Below are 11,001 nucleotides of genomic sequence, written 5' to 3'. Positions count from 1 at the left end.
GCCGTAGCTTAGCGCTTGAGGAAGCGTAATTTAGGTCATCGACCTTTCGTTCTTTACATGAATCAATACGAGTGTAGCGGATCGCAATCCGCTACCTCCAAGAGTAGTAAGTACCTTCACTAAGGCTTATAGACTCTTCGGTTTAAATTCAAAACAGATTTTCATTTATATTTATCTGCGGCTAAATCGCCTAATTTTTAATGTATAGATATATAATAAAGTCTAAATACATGCATAACTACTGGCTACCTTGCCACATACCGAATTCTTGTTTGGGTGGATTTACACCATGCACATCTCGTGTGACACACACCCCTGTTACCAGGGTACGTGTAAACCCGTTATTTGCACATTCTAGCTTTCTGCAATAGCGTTGCGCACTCGGCCAATGACACTCATTGTCATTACGATGAGAATTAAAGCTAAGTCTTATTTGGTTGAGCCAGCCAGATCACATCTAATCGCCAGTCCTTCCACACTAACACCAGAGCTACTCCGTGGAGGTCGTAAAGGCACCCGGCGGTTCATCAAACCGTTTTTGTACGATAAGGTAAATCCGTAGCGGTATGAACTGCGTAGTTCGACGCAAACTGGTCGCTCCGCGCAAGTGTTGCAGACATTATCACTCGCAACGCAATTCACACGTTTTGTCTGGATGTTTGTTTGCGGGAGATTAGAGGTGAAATCTAACCGGTTAAATGCCAAGTACCTCAAGCAATGGATGCCAAAATGTTGCTGTAAAGCGTGGTTCTCTTTTCGCGACATGCTGGCAAGTTTGAGAAACACTTTGCTATAAAAGCGTGGCTGTATCCTCATCGGTCATATTATCGCTGACAAAAACATGATGAGCCAGCTTGTTTTGTCAGTCTACAGAGCCCATAATGGTGGTATGAACGGGCGCGTCATTACAAAGGCAGAATAAGATATATACGAATGTACTACCAACACCCTGCTGAAACAGGCAAGCTGATCAAATGTTGCGACGCATGCCGCAGAGGTTTAATACGATGGCTCATTTAACATCCACTACCACATGTTGGGATACCGAAACATAGCTCTCCAAGCAGTATGTCATCTCTCTACATATCGTGTGCATCGTACAATATTCTGAGCTTGAAATCTCCATCGTAAGGCACCACTGCACGCTGAGCGTCAAGAAGAATAGTGCTGCAATACTCCAAGCAATGCAGACGATCAAACCGTGTTGTCGAATAAAATTAGAGCTGAACTATCAAAAGCCATGCTTCAAAGGTTTTCAGTGGCGCAACACTGTTTGTGTGTGAGCCGTGCGCGGTACGTAGTGCCTCATCGGTTGGCGACATCATGATCGTGAAGTGTGACGATTCGTAGTCGGGCGTCTTGAAAATATCTCCACCACCATATTACGCCGACTCTACTTGCTTCTTACCTGATGAATACTCGGCAAAGTAGGACAGCCATCTTGCTATTCTTTGTGAACGATCTGATAACAAACTTGCTGTGCGCAACAACGTATGATCTATGTAGATCGCAATAATTTTGATTCAACCAGATGTTCCCTGAAATCGCCGAGGGCATACTTCAAACCAAATTTTGTTTGTCAGAACTAAATAAATCATTTTTACTGCTTTATACTGGTGAAACTCAAACTCTAAGTATGATAGATCCTACTGTAAGGGCTGCATCGTCACAAATGACATAAATCGGTTGAGCTCAAGTCTGAAATGTCAAGATCGGGTTACGCATTTGCATTTCTCACAACCTTGTAATCTGTCTCTACCCGACAACACCAATATATTCTTTGTAAGGAAATTGGCGAGGTGCCGTGACAGATCAGCACCCTGTGTCTTGTACTTGTGCGAGTAGTTGGCCAAGCACTTCTTCAAGTCTTTTTGAGACAGAGACACTAACCAATATACGATAGCATTTTTTGCGGGATCTGCTTGCAGGCCGTGCATACCGAGGTTCTAACCTTAAACAGGATTGATTTGACGCCAAGGACACATTGGTCTGTATCGGCGAATAGAATTTATGAGCCACACACTCGAGTATAGTTTGCTAGTGTTTAATGTGATGTTCCACATCAGACGTCCGTGTTGCATAGCACTGTGGACCGACATATCGTTAGAATCGGCTTGAATACAGCTAAGATTTGACTCGGAAAAATATGTGACCGGAAACTCGAATATCGCTGGTACATCAGACAGCCCCTGAGGCAAAATCAGCCAGGCTCAGAGCATCCACTCGGAGTACTCTCAGCAGTGAGATAGATATCGCTGCCACTTATGAGCAGTTGATGATTTTAATCAGTCAAATTGAGAGTACCAAACAAATTGCAATCGACAGTGCTCTTCTACAGCACATGCATTATAAGTATCGATTTTTCCGCTGGAATCGTGGGTGCAGTGGGCTTATTCAAGCATGCCTTTCTGATACAAAAACTGGCAACGGGTGAGTGAATTTACGCTCTCACACCAGATCTAACTTGTACTTCGGACGGACGGAAAAGTTTTAGGGTTATTCCATATGACGTAATATCTGGCTTCGAATAATGAGCCTATTTCAGAACCCTCTCCTCTATTCGGGGGCAACACGCGTTGTGGGTATTTTTTCTCAAATAAAAGAGAAAATCCAAGAGGAAAGCTGTTATCCGCCTCCAGCTCAGTTACTTTCCAGTGCTTATTCCTTTTTGACGGAGGATGAGCTCAAATCCTCACCTAGTTCCAGCCACACCATTTCGGTGACTTCACTGAATTCCTATTACCCACACATATCCTTAGATTATTTTTCATTTAATTTTGAATGACTCACTGCTGAAAGCAGTGCCGAAAAACTTATAATCCCACGGACCACCTCGCTTGTAATTACTTACCCGTGAAACTTCGCTGCTCCAACGTCACATCTGGCCCTTATACTCGCCATTTGTAGCCCCACATTTCTTGTAACGTTCTAGTAACGTCCTACCTAGAATGCGATCTTAACTTCAATCCAACTCATGGGTAAGACATCAAAAGTGAAGAGAATCAAGTACCACTTTTTTCAATGGTGACGGCTGTCGCATCAAAAAGATGTTTACCGCCATCGCAAGGAGACTAATAATCGAATCCTGATCAAACTACGTTAATGCTCGCTTTTCTTGACGGGAGGACAGGAACTTGGTTTGTACCTAATCTGCCTGATTAAGCGAATTAAACACTTGCGACATATGTCGCTTTGAACATTTATTTCTAAGTGAGAAATAGTTACTGTACGATACTACCCATTGTCGTACACGCCTTCCTAGCTTGGAGTCAGAAAGCGTGGTGTGCTGTTGCTAAGCGTCGGCGAATTTAAACTTCGTTTAAACCTTTACATCAAAAGTTGTAACCCCTGCTTTTTCGCCCGAATATATGTACTTCGGGTATCAGCGCCTGCTTGATCCATTAGCGTTAGATACTCTCAGATTTGCTCCTGGATAGAGCGTAAAGAACGGCTCTGTGCATTTGTTAACGCGGACTTTTTAAGTGGAAATTAAATTTGTTCAAGGTCCCGGTGCACTTTGTAACACTTGTAGGTAACTCAATGACCAAAATGTAAAAATTATTGCTCTTTCTCTGGGGATTAAATAAGAAATGCACGTCCACAAAGTTCTCAAATACGCGTGGGAAGCTTGTGTTTACCTTGACCAGGAAATTGACAGCTCAAGAGCCGAATGCGGAAGCCGCTGGCTTGTTGCGTTCAACGGCTATAAAATACACTGGTAAGGCATCTCCTGGTAATAATGGCTAGGCATCGTTCATCTATAAAACTACTAAGCTCTATTGTACCTCGTGGAAGTCGAAATCAATACGACACAGTCCCAAATCTCAGTGGGAGCTGGGAGACACAATCCAAGGTTTTTGGTTGTTAACATCATCACCCCAAGCATTGTGAAGCTGCCGTGGAAATCCTGACAGATCTTCAATGGTCGTGCAATTACGTTTAATTTGAGCCTTTCTAACACAATGAACGGCGCTCGAACGCTCTAAAAAACAGATACGGATACAATATTTCTGTGTCTTGATACGGAGACTTTAGTGAAGTCTCAGAGTTATGTTGACCCTTGAGTGAACACCAAAAAAGTTGGGAGCTTAACCGCTGTCTAACCTGGACTAAGATCTGAGATATAATTTTACGAAGTAGCATAAGCACCATGAGGCATGAATCGACTACACGTCTAAAAGGATAGATACGACGCACTTTTCTCCAAGTAGGATTTGGTGATCCATGAACCTACCTCTACCATGAAACAGATAAACACTTGGCGCAGATATAAAGCTACGATGGTGTGAGATGCGGGATAGCTGTATGCAAGAGTATTTTTATCCCTAGTTCACGAAATACTGCAACGTGACAATAGACCGATCACATGTGTAGATTCCAGATTGAAGAGTGTGTCGTGAGATTTGTCTGGTCACTGGAACAGAAGTACTGTGTCAAACGACTATGGAGCTTACTTATGAAACAGTGTGAAGTCATAAATGCGTTATTTTTGTGCGGACCACGAACGAGAAAGGGGATTATTACACTACTTAGCACCGACTTTTAGTGTCAGAAAAGCTAACAGCAAGTGGCAAACTGTGCATATAAAGAATAATGTAAATGCGACCACGGTCACGGCGAATACGCCGATTTTAAAGCACGATGAAACACAAAAACGAATGATCGGCTGCGCTTTGTTCGTGATCTTTGTCTTAATCGATAGATAGTTCCCCTGTTGATGAAATACAGCGAATACCTTCACACCGCGGCAAATTTTCTGAGCTGGAGGTTATACGAACAATTGGCTGTGTCACATTCAGTGGTTTGAACACACATTTATTCGGACCACATTGTGCCTATACAGTAGCCAATCTGATAAGGTATATATTTGTAGTCTTGTAGAGCATGGTGGTTGAATAGAGAACCTCAATTCACCCTTGTGCACAGTATGTGCTTCAATACGTAGTTCGCTAATATATTTAAACTTTGCTGCCAACAAGCTTATCTTTTTAGAATGCTTTATCGGATAGCATGGGCTGAGGAAGATCTCGCCATGGTAATGTTATGGCCATCTAGCTTTGGCCTGTGGCTAGACCTGACTAAATGCTTATACAAGTATATTTCATGTTATGTCGAGATGACACGGTGCCTCACCAATTTCCTTGGAAGGATGTCAGATAATGTTGGGGTACGGCAAAAGCGACAGGTATAAAGACCGTGAGAAATCCTCGTATGTGCCCCAACAATGGTATTTTTGAGTCTCAAACTGGCAATTTCTGTTGTTTGTGACGCTTTGCTCTTTATAGGCTATTTTTTAATGCAAGCAGATGCCAACGAGTCTGAATGCGCAGCGGGGCTGCCGTAGCTCTTTTGCTTAGAGGAAGCTTGGTTATGGTCGGCGACCTTCGTTCTATACTAAGAACCAGTACGAGTGTACCGGATCGCAATCCACTTACTCTAAGAGTATCTACAACATTTACCCAACGCTAATTATTCTTTCGTTTAAAGCGTAAGCTGTATTTCTAGGTTTGTTTGCGGCAAAGCCGCCTATATCTAGATCTATCGGTTTTTCTATTTATTTAGGCGGCTATGACCACTAGCTGTTTCAGCCACATACTGACTTCTTGTTCAAGTGTAGCCACACCAGTTTGTGGTCACAACATTTTCTGGTGTAACCCAGACCATTGTGTGATCACACCATCTTGTGTGACCCACACCCTTCATACCAGGGCACAGCAAACCCCTTTAAGCTCCCCCCCATCAAGATTGTGAGCACCTACACTTCACATTAATCTGTCGCCTCAAACGAGGCTCGCGTGTGTAAGACAACACAGCACTACCAGGACCTTCACGAATTCTCTGCTCAATATGCCCTGTGTCGAGGACACCGAAGACACTCAGCCTCGCTGGTTCCGAAAACGCCCGCAAGCAGAGCCTTTCTTTGTCTCATGCACGCGGTTCAACTTCGGACAGCACTTCCGCGGCTTCAAGGGAAACGCAACCCAAGCTCTCGATAACCGAGCACTGCGCAGCGCATTATTAGCGACACCAACAACACAAATATTATCTACTTCCGACCGCGCAACGCACCCGCCACGAGCTGGATACCCCTTTTCCAGGATGGGAAGAAGAAGAGGGTGAGGCTCCCCAGCGGTGCGACGTGAGCCCTGCTCGGATCTAGCGAGCGCCGTGTCATTTTCCCGGACTCTGTACTTTCGGCGAAGTGGTGTCATAATCAATGACTTGACGAGGCCCAGAAGCAGCAGCTGGATGCTGTCCGCAGGGCGGCTCTCATGCGCGCGCATCCATGGTGGGTGCTTGGCCCTCGTGTAGGATACAGCCTCCGCTCGGCGAATCCCGCTACAGAAGCGAAGGACGTGATCACTCGATCGTTGGGCGTCTACGTGAGCGGGCCCCGGCCACTACACAAGCTAAACTTGATGGACAAAAAGTCTCCAAGCTCGCTTCTTCGTTACTCATGAAATCCCGGCTCCTGTGCCCGCGATGCGAGCGATTCCTGTGGTGCTCGGCCCTAGCGAAACCACTGCAGATGACGAACTTTCCTTGCTGATCACATACAGTTGATCCGCAAGGAGGTGGACGCACGCGTGGAACGCTATCTTCGGTTTGAATTTGCCATACTCTACGCACGTCTTGCGACGTATGGGTTGATCCGTCACGCTCCCGCGAGCTCTGTGGCCTCTCACACGAGTGAGCCTGCGACCGCAGCAGCTCAAGGCCAATAGTTTAGGTCAGCTCCGGCTTCTCTGCCTATTGCCGCGAAGCGCAAAGTGTACGGCGACGCGGAGCGTCAAAGATCTTATGATCATAAGTGTCAACGACATATAAGCAGTCTTGCCATAGAGGCACTTCAAACCCCCACGAGCTCTTAAGTCGGACTTTCCCGCCACTTCACAAGATACAAGGTTTGATCCTGTCGACGACGTCGACCCACAAGGCGTTCCACGTGATAGTGGACGCCACCATTCTTGTCGAAAAGAGTCGGCAGCTGACGAAGACGACTGGGTCAATCGCTGTCCGGTGACTTGCGATGTTATTCAAACTCTTAGGGACGAGTTTTCATCGCGATTGGGACTCCGCCGAGCGTCATGCTGGGATCGCATACCACTGCGCGAATAAAATTGAGAGGTTAGAGCACGTTGTACACCGGCTGCCCAACGTTGAGGGCCATCGTGCTCTTTTAGGGCAGATCCTAGCCGTTGACTAGACTAATGCGTCGCATCAGGCGAATATTGAGTGCTTGGCGCCGTGGAATATGGAGATCGTAGCGCTCCGTGCTCCAAACCAGTTGCTGGTCCAGCTTATGGGTGGTCGAGTGCCTGTGGGCGCCGCTCCGGCGCCAACGCTTCCGCGTTCACTTGCGCCAGGTCCCGGTACAGCTAAGAAAGCCTACATAAAATACCAGGTGGGTGCGCATCCGTTTCGAATAGTCTAGCGTATACGCAAGGCCTCGCTTGGGCACAACCTTGAAAAGTTCGATAAACCGTAGACGTTGCTTCGTCTTAAAGACAGCTGAAAAAGCATTTGCATGAAAATCTTCGCATTGAATAAAACTAGGCCTTCGACCTCAAAGTCTTTAATATTTCCTCTACCTCCCCTGGCTGCTTTCAGCCATCGCATGGCGAACGTGTCGTTAGACACTCAGTCTAGTAGACAGGAAGTCATCGTCTGCTTTACGAACAGTGAGAGGGCTGACATCAGCTCGCCAATCGGCTATAGCCCCCCACCAAGCCCTGAACGATGGGGTAGCGGCATCAGCGAGGCGCGATGATAAACTAGACAGATCATGTGGTATGGCGTGTAGCCTGTAGACAAATGCACTGCATTTTTCAGAGCAAGCAATACGAGGGGCAGCATGGCGCATCAGCGCATCGGAGTCTCAGCGCCACGCGACTGAGGACGAAGATGTCGTAGAAGTATGTCTGAGCATACGCCCGGTGGCGCCCGTCACAAGACGAGCAAATGTTGCTGGTGCATTTGACAGCCTAGGGGCATCAACAGCCACTCTCAGAGCTTGTCGCTCGGAATATTCACTGCTGGTAGCGAAATATCACTCGCTCTCATCAACAAATGGTGATGCCCATCGACCAAATCGAGTGCACTGTACTACGTACATCCAACCATGTTGTTCTGGAGAACATCCTTCCGTGAAAAATTCGGCGTCTGTGCTGGAATGGTGGTAGCGTCTTGCTTATTGTAAGCGTGAACGATACGTCACTTGCCGTTCGATTTCCGACCACAAAACGTGTGTGTTGAATGGAAGACTAGCTTTCACTACCATCCCTGCCTCGTGCTTCGCACAGAAATAGGCGTCTATGACCTCACACTGCTCCTTGGACAGGGGCCATTGGCGTGTTACGCAGTACTTGGCTCCTGGAACCAGGTTGATCTCATGACGCACACCAAGGTCCGGAGGTAGGACCGACGGTGGGTCTTTGGAGACGACGTCTTGAAATTTCTTTACCAAAGGATAGTAGGGATCCGAGGAATCCTTCAGGATCACGGACCACTTCGTGCGTTCAACACCTATTTAGTGTCCTCCAGGACAGCTTCATCCAGAAGCGACGACAAGTTAATCTCCTCGTTTGGTCATATAATGACCACCTCGGCTAAATTTTCTGCCTTCAAGACACCGCCAAACTATAAGAATAACATCTCGTCCTGCTCAAGAAGAGCATCCACTACGGGAACAGCCTCGAGGATGACGCCACCGTCTTTCTCTCCTATTGTACCTTTGACAAGGACATATAGCTGTGCACTATCGTCTACGGTTGACACACCCTGGGTCAGGGTCGACGCTCTGCGTTTCGTAGATATATACGGCTTCGCCGTCTCCTCTCTATAACGGTTTCACGTCTCATCGAGACCAGTGGGAATACGCACTCTGCGTCGCCCAGTGTCCCCACTTCCTGCTCCATCGGATCCTTGATGTTATTAATAACATCCGACGAAGAGCTGCAAATTCCGCAGTCTTCGTCCAGTGGATAATGTGCCACTCCACGTGCATCAGAAGGGCCTCACCTTCGATACCTCGAACCTCGTCCAACCATGCCATTCTTGGCATGCAGCGACTACTCCAAACCTTGAGCAGTGCTCAGTGGGTTACGTGCCACTCCACGTTCAGCCCGCGAGCCATCTTGGGACTCTTATCAAATACGCCTTTGGTGTTTGACGTCTCGGATTTACCAATATCGAGCACATTGGCAATCTCAGTCCAGAGCCCGCGCCAATAGCGTTTCTGCTTCCTAGTGGAGGTGGGCTCATGACTCACCAAAACTCCACAAGGAGACGTGCGCGTAGCGCCCAAGGCCTTCCACCTCCAAGCAATCCATAATTCGCGGAGTTCCAACCATGCCTTACCAAGGATAACGTCTTACCTTGCATCCAAGTCTAAGCCTAGACAGCGTTCCACGCTATCGAAGTAACATCAAGGTCCACAGGGACCCTCGGGACAGTGACACAAGTCCTCGTCGCTAAGCGAATAGTGACGGTGTCACTCAATCGCACTTCCAGCGCGCCTCAGCATACTTTTTAAATTGTGGAACGTCGAGCATCATTGCCCGACGCACCAGAATCGACAAGAATTTTTCCTGACTTATCAAAGCCCTTCACGGTCAATTTTACGACAAGCAAGCCCGGCTTGCACACACGTTCTATGTTTAAGAGCACGCAGCTCTTAGGGGCTAGCCTCTGCTGCCCACTACCTCTCCGAGGCCCTGCGTGCCTCACCCCTCTTCAAACCAGACTAGTATGAAGCGGGACGTCGGTTTGACGCACCTTGCGCAAGGGACAACCCTTCCGAAGGTGACGGATGTCTCCACAAACAAAACACCGTCGGGTATTTACACGCTGCCCAGCAGCTCGGAGCTCTCTCTCCTCTTTCTCAGCATAGCTGAGCTCTATTGGCTCAGCCTACCTCGACGAGATCTGAGGGTGTGCATTCCAACCAAGTCGTGCCGACTTAAAGTTGAATTTGGCATTCAATGCCACGTTCACTGTTTCTCCAAAAGAAGACGGATGCGCACTCGGAGAAGGGATCTGCTGACACCCCGATAATAAGAGTTCTCATTCTTGGACACAGTCCACCAACCCCTTCTTGCCCTGTCGAGCAGCATGGAAACGCGATCTCACGCGACATGCCTGATTAGGCGGGGAGAAAACTCGTGGAAGCTAACGCTTCAGCTCCTTCCAGAAAAAAAAAGCTTGAGCCGAAGCGTCGCACGTTAGTGCCCATTCTCGCGCTCAGCCTCTGAGCTTGGAGATAGCTAGCAGCACGCGCTGTTGCTCGTTTTGAACCATGGAAGATGCCATATCCATCTTGGCCTCTCTCACCCAGAGATGGAGACTCTCTCCATCCTTTCCCTCAGATGTCTCAACACTCACTATGAGCGGCCTGGACCGGAAGGAATCAGACATCATCCACGGTGGCGTCATCGAAGCAGTCGACGTTGACAGCTTCTGCTGTTAGTGCTCTCACAGAGTATTTTCATAATTTGAAAAAGCCTCTAGGCGCGCGCTAATAGCCTCGGGTACTTGCGCAACGTGGTGCTCCACGTCCTCAGGCCCCAAGCAGTGACATCAGCTTATTATGCTCGTCCTGCATGCCCTGAGGAAAATAGGAGTATTCCTCTATTCTCACAGAGGATCAGTCGTTACGACTCAGGCGTAGATTTTCTACGAGTGATACCAAGTGCAGCGGGGCTGCCGTGGCTCTTTACTTAGAGGAAGCTAAGCTAAGGTCACCAACCTTACGTTCTTTACAAGAGCCAGTTCTAGTGTAGCGGATCGCTCTCCACTACTTCTCAGTTTTAAAGCCTTAACCAAAGCAAACGAACACTTCTGTTTAGAATCGAAACTGTATTTAATTGCTTTAGTTGCGGCAGAGCCGCTACTATCTAAAACCGTAGGCTTTTCTAATTAATATAGTAATACTTATTGATATAGAAAAACCTGATTAATATAGTAATATGCATTACTACTAGCAATCCTGACTCGTGGTGG

This window comes from Plasmopara halstedii (genome assembly GCF_900000015.1).
Source record: "Plasmopara halstedii genome assembly, contig: Scaffold_1561, whole genome shotgun sequence".
NCBI classification, from domain to species: domain Eukaryota; phylum Oomycota; class Peronosporomycetes; order Peronosporales; family Peronosporaceae; genus Plasmopara; species Plasmopara halstedii.
The sequence above is the reverse complement of the archived record's forward strand: the minus strand, read 5'-3'. Positions refer to the sequence as shown.